A 22,343-nucleotide genomic window follows, 5' to 3' on the forward strand; every position below is an offset into this window, starting at 1 on the left:
ATTCTTACTAACTTAGGAATTACATTAAAAATGTGTTGTTCAATATGAGAAACTAACTAGATTGTCATAGATGTTCATATCCAAGAGTATTTGGAATATTCTAGAAAGCAATTAAAATACACGTAGTAAGAGACGAGGAAAGGCGAGGAGGAAAGGCCAATAAAATGCTTTATGTGAGAATTTTTTCTGAACAATTTTTTTTAGAAAAGTGATATCAAACACAAAATTGCTCTTATAATTTCCAAACGATAATAAACAAGTATTCTCATTTCCTTTGTGAATTAACAGTAGTTTCATCGCGCCACAAGAACCACGTCGAAACTAACGGAAACACTAAAAATACAATACCCTAGTCCGACGCAAAGCTGTTCCCTTCTTTTTTGCCTCAACGCTAACTTCATCGATACAGATATATCGGGCGCACAAAAATACCTTTAGCAGAATGTTCATAGAATACCATTTACTTTACGATTTGCGCCAGTGAATATCGACTTAAAGTTGAGCGCGATTTAATTGCGATTCTTTTCAATTATTTAGGTGATAATAGATAAAACTGTGGAAGGCAACACTTGCTCAATAATATTTTCCTTTTTTATTACCTTAATAAGCAGAACACACAAGCCGGCTGTCGGTGAGTGCATGTCATCACCATCAGTAATTTTTATGTATTTCATGTTTTAAAACTAAGTGGTTCGGGACATCGTGAGCATCATAAATGGTTAGTACATAATTAACTTTATCATCGCGTTAACATTACATAAATGAGAGATTTCTCTGTCATAATATTATAATATCAAATTATGGAGGGCACTATATTGTCCGCTTTATATGACTGTTCTGTTGTACTAGTAAGTTAAATATTTTAAAAAAGATGTTCGCGTTTTAAAAAAGCCGAAAGCCTTCGTGTATTCTTCAAGGTTTCATTACATTTTGTTCTCAATTACTTCACAACAAAACCGAATAATTACTTCGTGAGGATTCTGACAGGAATTCTCGGAATGCTTTGTGTCATTGTATTCCCGACTTTATTTTATTACACAGCTGTGATCTCCGTGCGCTCATGAATCCAAATGTTCGCTTCCATTATTGCCTACGTTTCTACCTCCACGGAACAGTGTTACGGTTAACCAGGCCAAAGATTTCATTGAAATAAGCCTCCGAAACCTACATACATGGAGTTGAATTGAAATTTGTAGCTAACATTAATCTAATTGGCGCTCGAGGTACTGAAGGTATCTTATGTGAAAGACTTCGAAGATAAACGTTTGATCTTTAAACCACATAAGTGATGACCCAATCTAGTTTGATCTTTGGCTAGACTGAAACTAGATAATGCGGGTCTTTAATAGCCTATTCAAGTTACGATTGTATGAAGCTATCGAGTGATTCACAGGGTGATGTACACTGAAATATTAAAAATATAGTGTTGGCAAGGTATAAGTTAAGAAAAAAACAGACACACAACAGTCAACAAGGACTGGCCGAATCGCCTCAACAGTCCTACGATCAGCCGAAGGATCAGCCAGCCGCCTGGGCCATGACTCCAGCACGGACCGCCGAGATTGGTCCCTCCCCGCTCTGACCATACTAGGGCTTGGACGCGCCACGCCCTAGGCACGAAGTTCAGCCCGCAACTGATAGTCAGCGGCGAGCGCCTCCGCCTCCAGGAGCCAAGGTGGCGTCCCAGCCAGTACACACGCCCCCTCGAAAGAAATGGTGCGATAACCGTGGATGACAATAAGCTGGCTAATCATTTTAATCTTTTGACGTAAACGCGTTTATAATTTCAATCTCTTTTACAAAGACGTCAGTTATTAAATGTAAATTCCCAATTCGCTTGATTAAAACAAAATTGGAGGTTATTTAATTTGATCGTAAAATTTCGGGATCGAAGGCCACACCTCGCGAATTTCCACAATATCGCTAAAAGAATGAGGGATCATTACTCGCTTTTTGTTCTATACTTTCCGGATATTATTTCCGGTCATGCCATCGGCTTGAATTATTATTTTATCGCCCTTAATAAAATTAATGAGCGTCATTCCTTTGAGACTTATTGTGCCGTATTTTGGTCGGGATTGCTTGGTCCAATTTTAGTGAGAAGGATCCTGGTATTAAATCAGTGAAATGATATGTCTGTAGGAGATATTGTGGAAGCGCACCTGCATCAGCATTCTGCTAATTGATATCTTGAAATACTACGCTTTAAATAGCGGTACATCCTTTACGTAGTACAACTGAGACTACGATCTCATGTCTCAAGGTAAGCCGGTGACGAGGCTTTGACTATATCACCTGCAACCACTTATCTATGACTGTAAAACAAACAACATGTTACGAAATTTTCAAATTGCAACAGCATAGCCCACTGAGTTTTCCGTCGGATCTTCTCAGTGAGTCGTGATTCCGATCCGGTGGTAGATTCTGTGAAGCCCTGCTCTTGCTAGGGCTAGTGTTAGCAAATTCTCTCAGGTTGAACTCACGCACTCGTCTGGGCGTAGCTGGAATTACCTATTAGGCTACCAGCAAATAGTTAGGGAAGAATATGCAACAGGAAGCACTCTTATAGAGGTGGACAAAATGAATCTGAATTACTTTAACAGATTTTTTAAATACACTAAAAATAAATTCCAAATAGCAACAATGTATCGTCGGTGTAGCCAAGATTAAAACCAGATAACGTCTACTCGTAGTAATGGTTCTTATATTATAATAATCATTTTATAGGTAGAAAATGATTTCTATTTCTATCTTATTGTGTATTTGACACTGTATGAAAATATGAAGATTAAAATGACGTAATTTTTTTTGGAGTTAATGGCGAATCTATGTGGGAATACACTCGTTTCTCTTAATAGGAGTATCCCGACCTTGCCTGAGACAGAACCTGAGAAGGATGGAATGGAGATGGTCTGCACTGTTTATAGTCACCTCCGACCTGATATTTTTTATGTTTGAGAGATTACTGGTGGCCCGGAGGCCTTTCTAGTCTTACCAGGGCAGGTGGGCGAGCAAGGGCTCAGCCAAACCTGGTATTTTCTTGTCCATTACTGAGTTCTTGTTCATTACTCTATAGGCCAAAAATGAGTACAGTTGAGTGTACACGAGCTGTAACTGAGCATATCTAAAAATGTACGTACATCTTGGCTTGAAAGCTCGGTGCGTTTTATCCTTCTTCTTCTCAGTCGTGTCACTCTTGACAGAGTGGTCGTGATCGTCATGTAGTGTTGGAAGGGGCAGACTTGATGCGTCTCACGATGTCGCGCCATCTTCCCCGCGTTTTATCCTATTCATCTATATATGTATATAAAAATGAATTGCTGTTTGTTAGTCTCGCTAAAACTCCAGAGCGGCTGGACCAATTTGGCTAATTTTGGTCTTGAATTATTTGTGGAATTTCAGAGAAGGTTTAAAAGGTAGATAAATATGAAAATGCTCGGTATTAAATAAAAATAACAATTTTGTTTTCCGTTTGATGTGTCTCCCGTCGGACGGATTCATTTTGTTTGTTTTAAATTTATTTTATACAAAAGTTTAGGTCTTTTATTTATCGATTGAGGCACTACGAAGTCTGCCGGGTCAGCTAGTTATTCATAAATAAAAGCGATTATATTATTTCATAAAACGAACTAAGATTAACAACATTCGAAGAGACCACGACAGACGCCCTAGAGAGACCGATAAGTCACATGGTCCAATAAGTGAGCGGTCGAGCGTGCGACAAAGAACGATGTTATTGGCTTACCCAGGTGCTGCTAAGATTCAGGGCCGTTTGAATTATAGACAGAATTCCCTTAAAGGGATTACATCTGGTAATAATATTTGTCCTCATGTACCACCTGCGTTTTTTATTTTGAATGTTTTTGTCACATCTTACTACGGTAGGCAGCGGCTTCCACCACTCAACAATCAATTTAGTACAGTGAAAATGTTACTGATTGTGTATGTATTTATTAGTTAAGCCTTCGTCAAACAGAACGCGTAATTAGCGCGCGTCAGAGCGCTAAACTGACGCCGCGTTATGACACCGAGATGTGTTGTACTTATATGGTAACATACCGTCAAACAGAACCCCAGCGCTATAAGTACGCAGCGCTCTGTCGCGGCGTTGGGACGCTTTGACGTCAGGCGTTGTAATTTTTTACAAATTTTATTTTAGCGTCCGAGTGAATGTGTATTAAAATACTAGATAATGCCCGAAAAAATGATATAAATAGTTAGAAAATACCCATGCTTATACAATGCCACATCTGAATCACTCGATTTCTTAATACTTTTAAATTTTCACACCTCTATCGAAAGGCACTATGATTTGGCGAATGCGTTGCATCAAGGAGCGTTAGACTCATCTAATCAATTTGAAGAGCGCGACGTTAAGTACGCGGCGCTAAATACGCGTTCTGCTTGACGAAGGCTTTAGATAGGTGAATAAGTTCACGGTGTACCTGGTATTTACCGGAGTTCATAGACGTAAAAAACATAATTGCCGCCACCGACCTTAAGACAAGAGTTGGAAGAATCGATTCTACTGTAGTGACTGTTTGAAGTCGTCATGGCCTAAAGGATAAGACGTCCGGTGCATTCGTGTTGAAGCGATGCACCGGTGTTCGAATCCCGCAGGCGGGTACCAATTTTTCTAATGAAATACGTACTCAACAAATGTTCACGATTGACTTCCACGGTGAAGGAATAGCATCGTGTAATAAAAACCAAACCCGCAAAATTATAATTTGCGTAATCACTGGTGGTAGGACCTCTTGTGAGTCCGGACGGGTGTATAATAAAAATATTATATTTATTTCCGTTATCTGGTACTTGTAACACAAGTTCTTTACGAACTTAGCACGGGACCAGTTAACGTGGCGTGATTGTTAGTAAATATTTATATTTATATTTATTTATATTTATATTTATTTATATTTATATTTATATTTATATTTATATTTATATTTATATTTATATTTATATTTATATTTATATTTATATTTATATTTATATTTATATTTATATTTATATTTATATTTATATTTATATTTATATTTATATTTATATTTATATTTATATTTATATTTATATTTATATTTATATTTATATTTATATTTATATTTATATTTATATTTATATTTATATTTATATTTATATTTATATTTATTATATACGAAACAGCGAACAGATCACCTGAAGCGAAGCGGAAGAAGCGAATTGAGAATTTTAAAGTGTTTGTGAAGTGTTCTAAGTGCGCTAATTTGTAATTCTGTTATCTTACATCAGCCAAAAGCACTATTTCAACTAAAACCAAATAAGCGTGAACCCAATATAGGTATTTTGCTTCATATAAAATTTATATGATTTTTAGTTTATAAAATTCAACTACTGTAAATGACAGACAACAAATAACAAAAATCAAACCCGCAAATTTCAATTTGCGTAATAACTGGTGGTAGGACCCTTGTAAGTCCGCGCGGGTAGGTACCACCACCCCGCCTATTTCCGCCGTGAAGCAGTAATGCGTTTCGGTTCGAAGGGTGGGGTAGCCGTTGTAACTATACTGAGACCTTAGAACTTATATCTCGAGGTGGGTGGCGCATTTACGTTGTAGATGTCTATGGGCTCCAGTAACCACTTAACACCAGGTGGGCTGTGAGCTCGTCCATCCATCTAAGCAATAAAAAAAAAATAAAAAAAAACAACGGCTGTCCCACCCTTCAAACCGAAACGCATTACTGCTTCACGTTACAAATAAGCAGAGCGGTGGTACCTACCCATGCGGACTCACAAGAGGTCCTACCACCATTACGCAAATTATAATTTTGCTGGTTTGATTTTTATTACACGATGTTACTCCATCACCGTGGAAGTCAATCGTGAACATTTGATAAGTACGTGTGTCATTAGAAAAATTGGTATCCGCCAAGAATTCGAACAACGGTGCATCGCTCAACACGAATGCACCGGACGTCTTATTATTTAAGCCACGACGACTTCAAACGTCCTACCACCACCTCTCTCTCTTCGATCGGTTCCTCACTGCTGAGGATCGTGACTCCGTCCGATTTCGTCAACCAACTGTCTCCATTGATCCCGCCCTGCAGCCCGGTGGAATGCGTCGCTGATAGGTATCCCCAGTTCCTCCGCTATTTGGTCCGACCATCGTTTGGGACCTCTAACCCTAGGCCTTTTCCCTCTATTTTACCGGTCACCACAAGGCGTTCCAAATTGCTGGTATCCCTACGTGCAACATGACCAAAATACCGCAATATTCTTTGTAGGCAGATTGTGGATAGACCCTACCACTACCTATGTTAATTATATTTGCAGCCGTGCTTGTTTTGCGGCTTACAATTATAACCTACATGGATCAGGGGGAGGAGGACCCAACCAAGTGTTCGCAATCTTGACCAAGCATCATCGACGATGTACAATTGCAAGACGTATAACGAAAAGGTCTGGTGTGCGCATCAACCGTCTTTGTAGAATATAATTTTTTTGAAGTGAAAACTTCTTTAGAATCGTTGTGATTTCAAACCGGATGCAACGGAAAAAACGACAGGTAAGAGACACAAATACAAAAATGTGTAGGATGAAGCCAGCAAAGAATGAGACAGAAATATACATACTATTTAATACAGCGCCATCTGTGAGATTTTTTAATACTAACGTGTGTATAAAAGCTCTTGTAGTGAATTTTAATTTAGGATTATACGTGAAATTAAAATATCAATTCACAGAGGGCGCTACCTTACAATTATTTACTAATGACAAAATTTTACATATACTTAAGACGTTTAGGATAATTGTATTTTAATTTTGGAAGGTTTCATTTCTACTACGTGTGAATTGCACACATTTTGTTTTTTTTTCGATACAGTAAAAACATACATTCCATTATGAATAGCCTTCCCCCGAGGTTTCGTGAGGCACTTTCAGTTGATATTTTAAAAGCCAAAGTACATGATCTCTTTTTCAAAGCACAGATGGCTTGATTGTTTTGTAGTATGTTGTGGTTATATAATTTATTTTATTTTAGACTAGCGACCTGCCCTCGTTTCGCTTCGGAAACATTAAATTTTATTATCGATAGCTGAGTCCCGTGATGCTACCCGCGGCTATTGTCGTACCGCGGGTGATGCCGCGAGGAGAAGCTAGTTTAAAAAAAGTAGCCTAAGTTACTCCTTATATCATCAGTTACCTATTAGTGAAAGTCTCATCAAAATCGGTCCAGCCGTTCCAGAGATTAGCCGGAAAAAATAGACAGACAGACAGAAAAAATTGTAAAAAATGTTATTTTGGTGTATGTACCGTATATATATTCATATGCATGTAATAAAAAGCGATTATTTCAATATTACAAACAGACACTCCAATTTTATTTATACTTATAGATGTATTTCTTATCTATGTATTTATTTTGGCAATGTAATTATAACCTAGTGTTTATTTTCACTCATGTCTACCATAATTCTTTAAATTATCGCCATGTATTAACTTTATCACAGCTACGCACTTCTTGAATCTTTCATATCATCAACGGGGGTTAACTGGGAGAAAATGCCTACATGGCGTTAAGTTCGCCTTTGTGCAATATTTTGGTGCAATAAAGAATTTTCAATCAATCAATCTATCATTATGTATTCCTACACATCTATCGAGCAGCATACTTAGTTTACTCAATTGTTTTTGAAAGCCTTTTGTTATGTATATGGAAACACCAATACATGATAAGTGCATGCTTAAAGTATTCGTAAACATATCTATTATTTTACACAGTCAGCGACAGTCACAGCGGATCTTGGCTCAGCTGCACTCTTTTCCAATAAAAGCAAACCGTTTGTAGGATAAGAAATAGAAAAATAACGGCAAATGCTTCTCTAAATTTTTAAAGTGCCAGACTTAAAAATTTCGATTACTGAACAAACAAAGTCGTCCAAAGGGCTACAAAACCATTTCTCAATTCATTAACAGAACGAATCTTAATGATCTCAACTAACAAAAAAACTGCACCCGACCTATCTACCTAGCGTGCCTTAATTATAACGCCCACGATTTAAAAAAAGGCATCCAGAAGGGAGCTATATTTATCACAAAATCTGATGCTTTAATGCGTCACAAGCGTTTTTTTCTCATGACAAAATGAAAAGAAAATAATTAAGAAGAGAGACGAGGCGTATAGTAATAAAACACTCAGCGTTGAGTGACAGAATCCAGTGTGACTCGCGTTTATTTGGACGGGACTTTTGAGATGTATTTTAACGATTTCGAACACCTGTGACGTTTGAAAAATGTAAGGGTATTTTAGCTAGCATTATATAAATGTGTCGTTTATTTCGATACTTAAATTATAGTTGAAACACAATTTTTCTAACAGTCAAAGGGCAAACATATAAATAAGTATAAAGTATTTCTCTAATGAGCGAAGGACACGGAGAGCAATAAACAATTATTAGTTTTTTTTTCCTATCTATGCTGATAGCCTTGACAGGCTATTTCAGCTTTATCCCAGCGTGTAGGTGAGTTCTCGGTGCTCAAACCGGAAACATTGCTAACACTAACCCTAGCAAGAGCAGTACTTCGTAGAATCTACCACCGGATCGGAAACACGACCCACTGAGAAGATCCGGCGAGAAACTCAGTGGGCTGTGTCTATGGGTTAATTATTAGTAAGAAACATGCCATTCTATACTCCGAGAGCTAAGCAACAGGTCGAGATTTTTGGATCTAGTTAGGCTAAAGTTTCTATTTAAACTTTCTTAGCTGCAATCAAAATGTGCTGGTCGGTAATACGAAGCCGTATCCAATCATAAAGATAGTTAAGGAAGTTTTGTGTGAGGAAGTTTGGAGGATAAAGCTTCTAAAAAATCATGATCATTTTTCTTTCGCACTTCCGGATATAGGCCTCTCTTTTGTACTTTAGTATTTGTCATTGCCTAAAGCCGCTTTCCGACCACGCTATAATATAATGACATAGATTATATAGCTCATAGCACAACAACAATATCGCGCACCATACATTGTTAAGGACACGTTCACACTATACTGTACTGTATATTATTGGCTAAGTATAGGCTGCTATACTGTATGGCCCTATAGTATAGCGTAGTCTGAGAGCAGCTTAAGACGCATTAGCTTTTGTTTCTGCGTATTAGGGTGAACGTACTTACGGCACACCTTATCGAAAGTTGTTACCGGAGCTTCTAGATTTGCCGTCTTTGCCGCCACTAACCTTATACATGATTTCAAAGCCGTAATTTCACTGTATAACGGATGGTCTCTTTCTATTTCTTCTCTCATAAATCTTCTGCTCTATAAATACCGCATACAAACAACGTAAAACTGAAGGACGGGGACATGAATTTAGGTAAAAACTATTAAATTCCAGTTACCGATCATAGAACCCTATCTATTTTAGAATGTAAATGAATCTTCCTATTAAATGTTCACCTGCTTCTAAGCCTTTTGTAACGTCTTTCCATCAACCCCAAACTCGATGATTGAAGCCCAAGCATTCGACATTCGATAAACCGAGACTACTAGGGATGTGTTCTCCTGTTATAAACATGAGAAACTGATATGAAACAAGAAAGGGAACACCCATATACAAAATGAATAGGAAATATAATAAAGCCGAGTGGTAATCCTGGAGACCGTATAACGTCAAGATCAGTGCACAGAACCTCGTAGTCTTCGCGCCAGGAGGGAACGCGGGGTATTTGGGATTTGCCATTTATTCTTAACTAATTACGGTCAGTAACATCGTGAGACGCATCAAGTCTGCCCCTTCCAACACTACATGACGATCACGACCACTCTGTCAAGAGTGACACGACTGAGAAGAAGAAGAAGAACATATTATTGAAACGGCTATATACTCATCGGTCCTGCGTTCATCTTCAGGATGGTTATGAAACATTCAAAGATTTTTTTTCTCTATACTAGTTAATATTAAAAAAATAGCGTTTATATAATTTGAATGAAATATCTCGCATAGTTTATAACGTGAATTAATACATAAGTCTTATTAAAATAGTAAAAACGCAACTGAAATAATGGTGGGTGTATCTGATATAATAAAGATGATGACAGTGCATTCGTTAGTTCTTGATCTAATGTACCAACAAATCTAAAAATTGACACATGTAACTACATATATATATCCCGGTATAGTACAAATTACTTAATTCGGAATTACAAATTGAATCTAGGAAAACTACGCAGCACCTCTATATAACAATAAGCACTTCGAAAAGTGGTCACCTCTTCATTAAAACTAAAAGTTTTCGAAGTGCAAAACTTCAAGGCAGTAACAATTATTATATTCAACGCTAACTCGATGCAAAGTTCCTTATCCAGAGCGACCATGACTTATTTAATTCAATTTTAGTTTATAGAGGAGCACCGAAATTCTACCTAGTCACAGCACGACTTTAATACTCAGATCACTAAATAGGATTGCCAGGTGATGATTTATAAATTCATACATTTAATCGACAATATGATGCGTCAGTGCACAGCATAGAAAGATGCTGTACCGTAACTCGGATCATCTGACATCCAACCTTACGGATGTATGTATCATGAGCCCGCAATACTAGTTATTGCAAATTATTTCCATCGCGGAGAATTTATGCAATCTAATTTGAAAGGTAGGTCAGCCGTCAACGAAATAATTTCGACTTTAACTTCCTATGTCAAGTGGAGTATTCTTATTGCGGTGTCTAAGTATATATGGCCTAAAAGTAATTTTAATGTCATATATACTAATTTAACAGCAGCTAATTTTCGACAGAATACTGATAATATTGTTACACTGGTAAGAGTAACGCCATCTATCGCCGAATAGCCGAACGAATATCGAAGGATCCAGTAGCATCTAGAACGCTTGAGAACGCCATCTATTGTCAGATAGCGGAAACACACAATACTCGACTTTTGTGAAATATTCTCGATAATTCTAGGGATGTGGTATTGGCTATAAAATCGTTGCAGAGATGGCACGCAGTCAGTTATTAATCGAAACTACTCGAAGCGAAACAGCGAACAGATCACCTGAAGCGAAGCGGAAGAAGGGAATTGAGAATTTTAAAGTGTTTGTGAAGTGTTCTAAGTGCTAACACAGCGCTAATTTGTGATTCTGTTATCTTACATCAGCCAAAAGCACTATTTCAACTAAAACCAAATAAGCGTGTACCCAATATAGGTATTTTGCTTATGTTCACGATTGACTTCCACGGTGAAGGAATAACATCGTGTAATAAAAATCAAACCCGCAAAATTATAATTTGCGTAATTACTGGTGGTAGGACCTCTTGTGAGTCCGCGCGGATAGGTACCACCGCCCTGCTTATTTCTGCCGTGAAGCAGTAATGCGTTTCGGTTTGAAGGGTGGGGTAGCCGTTGTAACTATACTGAGACTTTAGAACTTGTATCTCAAGGTGGGTGGCGCGTCTACGTTGTAGATGTCTATGGGCTCCAGTAACTACTTAACATCAGGTGGGCTGTGAGCTCGTCCAACCATCTAGGCAATTAAAAAAAAAAAAAAAAAAAAATTATATATATAAAATTTATATGATTTTTAGTTTTAAAATTCAACTACTGTAAATGACAGACAACAAATAACAAAAATCAAACCCGCAAAATTTAATTTGCGTAATAACTGGTGGTTGGGTACCCTTGTAAGTCCGCGCGGGTAGGTACCACCACCCCGCCTATTTTTGCCGTGAAGCAGTAACGCGTTTCGGTTTGGAGGGTGGGGCAGCCGTTGTAACTATACATGAGACCTTAGAACTTATGTCTCAAGGTGGGTGGCGCATTTACGTCGTAGATGTCTATGGGCTCCAGTGACCACTTAGCACAAGGTGGGCTGTGAGCTCATCCACCCACATCAGCAATAAAAATTAAAAAAAGGTGAACAGAGGACAGACATTACGAGGATGATGTAACTTATTCTAATCTGATGAAATCCCTTCCTAGATCATAACTCAGAAACCACTGGTCTCCGAGGATTTCCTTCCGTCTGGCAACAACGTTGAACCACGACGCTCTAATTTTACTTCATCCGCGGCTTAACGGGCGAAGTTAAACGACTCGTAATGGACGCACTTTGCAAATGAAATTTTCAACGCCCGCAGCACTTAGGTGCCGGCTAAGCTCGGTACGTGCGTACGGCTTGGGATATTTAAGTTTTTAAAGTATCAAAACTGGTGCATTGTAAATTAAATGTTTTAACTACATTAGGCCGGCATTACGCAACTTTGCAATGTTTGTCTCGAGCACCTCAAAATGACGAGGCGAAAGTTGGCGAACGTACCGCACTCAATCTGACGCAACTTGGAGAATAGTCACGTGTTAAATAATGCCATTGTGAATGTCGGCCTTATTCTGTTCAGCTGACGGTTATAGTTGGACTACTAAGGTTAGTAACTGAACGATACATAGAAATATGGCGAAACAAATACATTTTCCAAAAACACTAACTCCCGCAAAGCAACAGACCTAAAAGGCTTGTAACTCATCAATCATTTCGGATTTGACTTTTCTTGGATTTTCTCGAACTTTAGGTTATAAATTTTATATAAATCACTCCATGTCTTCAAGCCATTATTTTATAACAAAGTAAAAACGTAGATATAGAAAACGTACTATTGGAAACTGTCACATCTTGCATCATGATCGTTTGTGCGATTTCCAATTCATATTGTGGCGGTAGCTCTCATACAACGCAACATAATTGACAGATGCCTGAATCTCGCTTACGACATTTTCAAGATTAGCTCGCATATATACAAGTTCCGAACAACAACATTCGGACCGTCGGTCTACCGAGTAATATCACCCGCTCGGTGGAAGATCTTCCCTCCGTCGTTAAGCCCCCCAAACTGGTGAGCTGCGACGGAACAATTGCAGTCTTCACACTTCATCATCAGCTCATTAAGAACTTCTGCTACCACAATTCCTGCATTCTCGCAGATAAAAACAAAGTCATCAACAGTCGTCCCACAGCAAGCCAGCATCGCAGCCTCAACAGGACCATCGCAGCCGACTCACCGCGCTTCCTGGTCCTACGGCACGCAACTTCACTTCCTCATCACGACACTACAGTTCATCGCAGCCCACGACCGAATTATCAACACTTGGGATCGCACATCTCCGGCGTGGCAGCTCTGCATCACATGGACTACTGGCGACACGCACGCAGCATTCAAACTCAGTTTCGACTCACCGCAAACTTCGAGCAGCACTGGCACTTGCAAGCTAATCTCAGCACGGACAACGATAATTAAAATGACACGACGTCCGGTCTCGGAGGGTAGCCCTCAGACAACGCAAGATAATTGACAGATGCCTGAATCTCGCTTACGACATTTTCCAGATAAGCTTGCATATATACAGTTCCGAACAACAACATTCGGACCGTCGGTCTACCGAGTAATATCACCCGCATCTTCCTTTCGTCGTAAACCTCCCACAATATGTTTCTTTCTACAGACATAAAATTAACAGTGCCCTTAGCATAATTATAGACGACTAGAAATTCACAGAACAAACTTTACATTGCTAAAGATACTGTTTTATTCAAATCCATCGCTTATCGGCTTAGATAGGCTAGTAACAAAAACAAACTTAGAATACATTGTGCATCATTTAAGTAGGCATCTAACAAGCAAAGGAAAGCATCTTTTCATTAGTAACAAAATTAGCATCGCTGTCTGAAGAGGCTCTTTGTTTTCGGATCACGTTATTTCCTGATACGTACACAATAACGTTATTATCATATTAGATTTCAAAAAGATCATGTTAATCGAACCGTATTAAGTGTATCCAGAGAGATATATTTATTTTGGGACTATGTAATAAACGAGTTATTTATTTGTTAAAAACTATTTACTTGTTATTTCCTATCTTGTCTTTTATTTGTTTATGTGAAAGAAAAAAACAAATAGTAATTAGTGGCACGCAATTTTTTATAATACAAAACTTATGAGTTTGACCAAAGTTACCAGCGCTACTGTAAACCGATCTTGCCTTCTGGTTTAAATATAGAAAAATAGGTGGATCTTCTGATTGATTGCTTATTATTTCGAATATCCCGTCTCAGACTTAGGCAGTAGCAGGAATAGGCAACGGCTTGGTTGTCCCACTCAACAATCAAGTATATAGAATTTTTCTAACTTAATCTCTTCTGAGTGGAATTCTAAAATTAATATTGCTAGCGAACGTCGATTTAAAAATCATGTTATTAATTCAGAAAATACATAATATTATGAAAAAAGTAATCTATACTAATAATATAAAGCTGAAGAGTTTGTTTGTTTGCTTGAACGCGCTAATCTCAGGAACTCTGGTCCGATTTGATGAATTCTTTCAGGGTTAGATAGCTCATTTATTGAGGAAGGCTATATAAAATCACGCTAAGACTCATCATGAAATGAAAGGCGCCGGCCGACTGGTGCTGCTCGGTGGCACAGAATAAGAAACATAACAAAAACCCAAATCGCTTCAAGACAGGCTTTGAAAATTTTCTCGATTTCTCCTGGATCCCATCATTAGATTCTGATCTTGATGATTACAGGACCATTCGGGAAGTCTACCCTTTCGAACAAAAAAAAAGAAAAAAGAATTATCAGAATCGGTTCAAGCATTTTCGAGAAATGGATGAACATACATAGATAAAAAAAAATTGGTCGAATTAATAACTGCCTCTTTTGAAGTCGGTTAAAAAGCGTGATTTTGGTACATTAAACAGCTCCTTAACATTCTACAAACATATTTTCACTTTCTACGTAAATGAAGAGGCGGGTAAAATTTTGCGTTATGCCAAAGTAACTATTCCACGCGAACGAAGTCGCGGGCAAAAGCTAGTCATTTATATTTTACCTATGTTTGTGACTGCCCTTAAAAACGCTGTCAAGTGGCGATTTTAAATGTGTTTCGCACCCGTTCAGTGGTCTAACCTTAAAGTTGACCATAGCTTGTCTAATTAGATGGTACGCCTGTAGCGGGCTTAGCTTCGACAGTCTGTGTCGAGTCGTCGCACAATAAACAGGTTGCAAACTGTCTTGCCTTATTAATAATTATCACCACATAATACCACACACGCTCTATATAAGCACAGACTCCACATTGGTGACCCCGACGTGATTTGCTGACGACGTGACTGAGGCGTGATTATAGTGGTGATGAACTGTAACAATTTATAGTGAAAGACATTACGTGTTTTAAGGTGAAAAACTGAAACTGTTAGATTGTGCAATTTACATTAAAAAAATTATTTCACCATGGCTGAGGAAGGATTTAAGACGGATACGGGCGTGTTAGCAGTGTCAGTGGCAGCTAGAATTCCTGATTTTTGGCAGGATCAGCCCCGATTGTGGTTTATACAAGTCGAAGCCGTACTACAGTCCCAACACTTGGCAGAAAATAATTTGGTTATTAAAAATAACTTATTAACGGATAGACCTAAAATAAGTGACCACAACAAGGAACCTATTAGAGCCTCCGAGAATAGCGATCAAAATCGCTCAGCTAATTACCGTGTTACACGTAGTGGTCGTATTGTGAAACCACCGGTACGTTTTGCTGACTAAGTAGATGAATAGAAAAACGATATATTTTGCACAGTACAAAGTATTTCGCAAGAAATTGTAATTGTAATAATTCGCTACGTTGGAAATTATGTGAAATTGTGCTACAAATGACTAGAAGTTTAAAAATGTTTTTAAATAGGATTACTTTTATTTTATATTTCTTATTTGTTAAGCAACGAATAATGTTACTAAGTTAAGATTTTTATATTTTTACACTTTTTTTTTACATTTTACTCTTATTTTTTTGTAATAAAATTTTATGTCTTATTTTTAAGGGGGGAGTGATGTAGCGGGCTTAGCTTCGACAGTCTGTGTCGAGTCGTCGCACAATAAACAGGTTGCAAACTGTCTTGCCTTATTAATAATTATCACCACATAATACCACACACGCTCTATATAAGCACAGACTCCACACGCCGAAACACTAGGTTTAATTTTGAGTGTTTCATTTACTTAACCCATATTACTTACGACTTAAATATAAATTCGAAAGTGGATTTGTTTGCAGTCTTAATTATTTAACCGATCATCATGAAATTTTACATAATAGAGGTACAGACAAGAAGCATAGGGTTTTCATGTGTGTATAGAGTCCTTCAATAATACATTTTATTTTGAATAACACCCGATTTTAACATTTTGACAGTGGTCTTGCGTAAAGTTGTACTTACTAATTGACAAATGACAAGTCTACGACATAGATAATACACTTAATATTTAAAACACTACGCCATCAATCAAATTGGAACATTATAGACTTTAACAAAGCATTAATTTTTTTTAAATACAATACAAAAGTGGTGACATTTCATGGTCATAGTTCGCATAACTAAAACCTTTTAGGCGTCGAAATATTGGCCAGCAATTATGAAATTGGTATTTTAGAAAATATTCCGCTGTTTGGTCATGTTAGTTGATGTGAAGAATCGAACTCACAGACGTCGCTGAAAAATAACTAAAAACATCGCTGTTGCCTTGGGAAAAATCCCAGGTTTGTCAATTTCGCGTCGAACTTTAGATTAGATCTTCCACAAATGACAATCGATCGTATTTTACACAAAAACTTAAGTCTTAAGACTTTCAAAGTTCAATTAACACGCCCACCGATCACCAAAAAAGTCTTCTTAATGCTGATTATGTACTTACAATGCACCATACTGTTGACGAAAATGATGACGACAGCGTTACGTGCCTGTTTTGCGTAATAAGCTTTCTGACCGTGTGACTACTCGAAGAGGTGATCATAATTAGTTACCGCGATCTTGTTAATTTGGCATGTTTAGACTTTTTTGAAGTTATACTTCTTTAGGCCCGTTATGAAAAATTGACGAGAGTGAAATTTTACGATGCGCGCGCACCGTGACACAAAATTAACAGAATGAAGTTGCCCACTAAATCGCTCATTACAATACGACCGACGTAACTTGGCGAGTCTGAATATAGCCGCAGGTGAACTTTCGCGCATGTACACTCGTAAAAAATGCTACCAACAAAACAGAAATGGAACCTCTGTTAGTGGCGCATGTTGGCACGCACACCGCCTCTGTTCACTGTGTATTTATATTTATAATATGTATCCACATGCTTTGAGTGTCTACATTTAAAACACGTGTTTTCATTTTGTTTTCATTATACAAGTGCGAATTTCATATGTGCGTCTGAATTATAATCAGAAATGATTTAAATTGAATATTTAAATCAATACTAATTTATATTATAAAATATTTGTGAAAAAACGGTGCTCATCAACCTTCCTAAGTGCCCCAATACAATTGAGGTTAACTATCCGTATGTATTATTTCCTAATATAAATGACAAAATTATTATTTAATATAATTAATACTAAATATTATTAAATTATTAACGTAAAAAAAAATTATTATTAATTATTTAATATAAAAAAAAATAAAAAAAATTTAATAAAAATAAAGTATAACTTCTTACGCGCGTACATAAGTACACGTACACTTTTTTCTTTGGAAGTACGTGAGAGACAAGCTCTATGCCAATAACGCATAACCGATCCAAGATCTCAAAGATATATTTCATGAACTTATCGAAACCATACAGCCGCAAATGTGCGAACTTGTGATAGAAAAATTCATGAAAGAACGTGGTTTTGCAAACTAAGCTATGGTGCCATTTGTATGTTTTTTTTTTTATTTATTATTACATACCCTTCTCTTTACAACAAGTCTATAGAAATCGTCGTAGCCTAACGGTTAAGACGTCCGGTGCTTTTGTGTTAAAGCGATGCACCGGTGTTCGAATCCCGCAGGCGGGTACCAATTTTTCTAATGAAATACGTACTCAACAAATGTTCAAGATTGACTTCCACGGTGAAGAAATAACAACGTGTAATAAAAATTAAGATTGGACAACGTCTGGAGAAGAAACGTGGGCGCCCAATATGATGAAGAGTACGTTTTTTAAATGATATTTCTGTTTTCCTTCCAAATAGAACACAAAAATGACTAAGACATTTTTTGCAAATACACTAAAAAGCAAGGTTTTAAGTCATGCTGACAGACTAACCATGACACCGTCCTAACATGAAATCGGTCTAAGGGTCATGCGAAAAAGAGAGAAGGAAATGTAAAGTAATCGCAAAAAATGCAATGTCTCAACTACATAATATATGGAGAGATCGAAACGTGTCACGGAAACCAAAAATCAAGTTGGTGAAATCGCTGCTTTTCTCCCTATTCAGTTACAAAGTGATATCTGGACACTGAAAAAGACAGAGAGAGATACATTTTTAATTTTTTTATTGCTTAGATGGGTGGACGAGCTCACAGCCCACCTTGTGTTAAGTGGTTACTGAAGCCCATAGACATCTACAACCTAAATGCGCCACCCACCTTGAGATATAAGTTCTGAGGTCTCAGTATAGTTACAACGGCTGCTCCACCCTTCAAGCTGAAACGCATTACTGCTTTACGGCAGAAATAGGCGGGGTGGTGGTACCTACCCGTGCGGTCTCACAAGAGGTCGTACCACCAGTAATTACGCTAATTAGATGCCTTCGAAATGTGGTGCTAGAGGATGTTGTTGCTGCAGAATCCATAGTCTCACCAATGTGTCAATCCTACAAGAGCTCCACATTAAACCTAGACTTTCCACCATATGCCTTCGTAAAGTACTGGAGTTCTTTGGAGACATTGCTCAAAAAGTGGGTCACCTAATACGGTTGGTCGAACTAAATTAGATCTTCTCTAAACATTAAATTCCACAATGCCATTCATGAAACCAAGGATTGCAGCACATGGAGAGAAATCGTACGCGAGAGAATGATGCAGCGAAGGAGTCACGACCCTCGGTAATGAGAAAAGCGACGTGAAGACGAGAAGCTCTTGCCGATCCACTCTATTAAACTTGATGAAATTTTCGAAAATAAAACATTAACAAATTCGAATATATTTACATCTTCTCAATCGTGTCACTCTTTACAGAGTGGTCGTGATCGTCATGCAGTGTTGGAAGGGGCGGACTTGATGCGTATCACGATGTCCCGCCATCTCTCCCTGCTCGAGGCCATTCTACTGCACTCATTTAGGGGACTATACATATTTACATCATCATCATCATCAGCCTATAGCAGTCCACTGCTGGACATAGGCCTCTCCAATTGTTCGCCACTGAGCACGATCCTCGGCTTCTCTCATCCAGTTCCTGCCAGCCACCCTGCACAGATCATCACTCCACCGAGCATGAGCGCGTCCTGTACTGCGTATTCCAGTTCGCGGTCTCCACTCAAGAACGAGTTTACCCCAACGGTTGTCGATTGTCCGGCTAATATGGCCAGCCTATTGCCACTTCAGCTTACTAATTCTCTGTGCTATGTCTATAACTTGGGTATAACATACTTCAACTCGATACTAGTTTGAGGGTGCCATAATATAATTCTTAGCGCGCCCGATCCTTCATAACAAATCTCATTCTAAATAACAGAGTTTGCTAGCCTAGCTGCGATCTTGTAGACGTACAGTGTAGTATTCACTGTACGTTTTCATCATTATATTACCTTATTCATATATAACAAATTTTGTATTCGTCCCCTCAGGTGCCCACAACCTCCGGCGTCAGAGAATTCAATTTGGCACACGCAAGCATCGAATTCTGTTCATAAGAATGCAACTGAATATTTACCCCACTTTTATATTGCACCCCCATTCGTCTCTTTGAGGTGTTGCGACACAAATTTATGTGCATATTTTTATTTAGTAAGCATTTTTACGAATCTATTCGTCGATAAGTGTATCTTCGGGAATAAGAATATGTTAAGGTTTTAACTAAAATGTCTCTTTAATACAGTCTAAAAAAACTAATAAAATTTCATAAATTTTTGAGTTAAAAAAAATCTACTTAATTTACTACCTGTACAAAGTTTCGATCTTTGTACAGATAGTAAATTAAGTAGATTTTTTTAACAGGTAAACAAGCTTATCGTCTACCTGGTATTCAGTTGTTGATAGAGCCAGTAAATATCATAATATGAATGCTACCAAGCATATGGAGATATAAAGTCGAAGCCTAAATTGCAATAGTGGCAGTTTTTCAAAAACGCATGAGAGTTTGGCGGTAGAAATTCTAACATTTAAATATACAGAACTCCTACTAGCTTTTTCATAGCAACATAGTGTTCAAACTGAAGTCGGCGTAGAATTACTTTTGTGAACGAAATATGCAGAAGAAATTTAAAATTACCCGCAAAATTATAATTTGCGTAATTACTGGTGGTAGGACCTCTTGTGAGTCCGCGCGGGTAGGTACCACCACCCTGCCTATTTCTGCCGTGAAGCAGTAATGCATTTTGGTTTGAAGGGTGGAGCAGCCGTTGTAACTATAGTTAAGACCTTAGAACTTATATCTCAAGGTGGGTGGCACATTACCGTTGTGGATGTCTATAGGCTCCAGTAATCACTTAACACCAGGTGGGCTGTGAGCTCGTCCACCCATCAAAGCAATAAAAAAAAAGATAATTTAAAAAAATAGGTATACGGAACATGACGTATGTTATTCTAAGGATAACTCAATCTTCAGTTTCAATTATCAACAACTAATTGAAAAGAGTAGAAAAAAAACCCAATACAACAACGTCAAATTACGTTGACCCCAGCATAACTTCAGGCGAACCTAAAGTAGAAACGAATTCCAGCAGAAACAAAAACGTTAAGTTAAAGTTTCACGAGTTAGCGCTGATCCGGCGAAAGTTGGAGAGATTAATTAGTTCAGGAAACGGCATCGATCAAGGACTTCCCGACTTACCTTTCACAACGCTGTCCTTTTTTGTTTAGAACGAGATAAATCTAACGATGGTCACTATTTTAATTGCCATTTGATTCGAATTTTTTTTTTCTGCTCTTTCAAATAATAAGCCCGTAATTAGTCTTTAGCATGACGTGTTCTAGAATTATTTCCAGGATGAAAAAGTAATAGCTTATCACTACATGTACTAGTAATAACTACATACATAAAACAAAGTCGCTGTTTCTGTCTCTATATCCCTATGTATGCTTAAATATTTAAAACTACGCAACGGATTTTGATACGGTTTTTTTTCAATAGATAGAGTGATTGAAGAGGAAGGTTTATATGTATAATAACATCCATTAAACAGTGGAGAAATCAATAATAAATTACAGTTTCCGAAGCGAAGCGAGGGCGGGTCGCTAGTAATGAATAGAACTAGTTTTGGTTGTTACTCTATAATAAATAAGAACCACTCTACTACATGTGGTTTATTCTCGCACATTTTAGAAAGAAAAGCTAATTGAAATCGAAGCGAAGACTTTCATCAACTTCAATTATCTAAAAATATTAATATAAAGCCTTTATTCATTATCAAATGTGCACTGTTTACAATTTTTTATTCACCAGCATTTTTCTGTAGGTTATGCTTTGCACCATAAGCCTCCCCATGAGCTTCTTCTTCCCACGTAGATCACTGTTCTCCTCCCTCAGCAATCTTAATAACCAGTATTTACCTTTTCCGACTAAGCCAACCTTTCCTTCAATTATTGTACCTCAGACACTACTCAATTACGTCTTTAACTATATGTCCATGTTAGTAGTAATTAGATGTCTGTTTCCATTTTTTTATTTTGTATTCGATGTTACTTAATTTTGTATGCATTCGTGTTGTTGTCAGCGTTAAGAATCCTTTAGTTTTTTGTATACCCTGATTCGTCAAGTCCCTTTAAGATAACTACAATATCATTTTAATTACTAAGACCTCAGAGACAACTCAAAATTTCAGAGACACAAAGCTTCTATTGTTTTTCATAAAAACACAACATCATACATACATACATAAGTCTTAAATATTAAAACCTCGTTAACCTAAACACTAAAATTTTGGAAATTTGACCTTGAACGGCTTTAAAAATGTCACAAAATATGTAGTTATTTTGACAACGCAATATCGAACTGCTTTCTGAAACTTGATGACCGCGGATTTTCTTTGTGTCTGTTAAGGATTCGTATCTGTGATATCTCAGGTCTTCCGGGAGATCGAATAAATCCTTTTATGCTACCGAACTCAGCGTTTGACCTGGAGATGCTAAGGACTTTCGCCCGGTAGTCTACAACATTGTCTTATTTTAGACTATAATATGAGTTGCTGTCTCATCTGTCTCTTAGCATAGTGCAACAACGGTCTGTTATACGTATAACAAAAGAAATGTTTCTTAGAAGGACCTGATGCCCATCCATACCTTAGCCTTAAGCTCCTTTAAGTAGAACGATAACACGTTCAAGATT

Source organism: Bombyx mandarina, chromosome 17 (assembly GCF_030267445.1).
Source record: "Bombyx mandarina strain Sakado chromosome 17, ASM3026744v2".
In the NCBI taxonomy this organism is placed as follows: domain Eukaryota; kingdom Metazoa; phylum Arthropoda; class Insecta; order Lepidoptera; family Bombycidae; genus Bombyx; species Bombyx mandarina.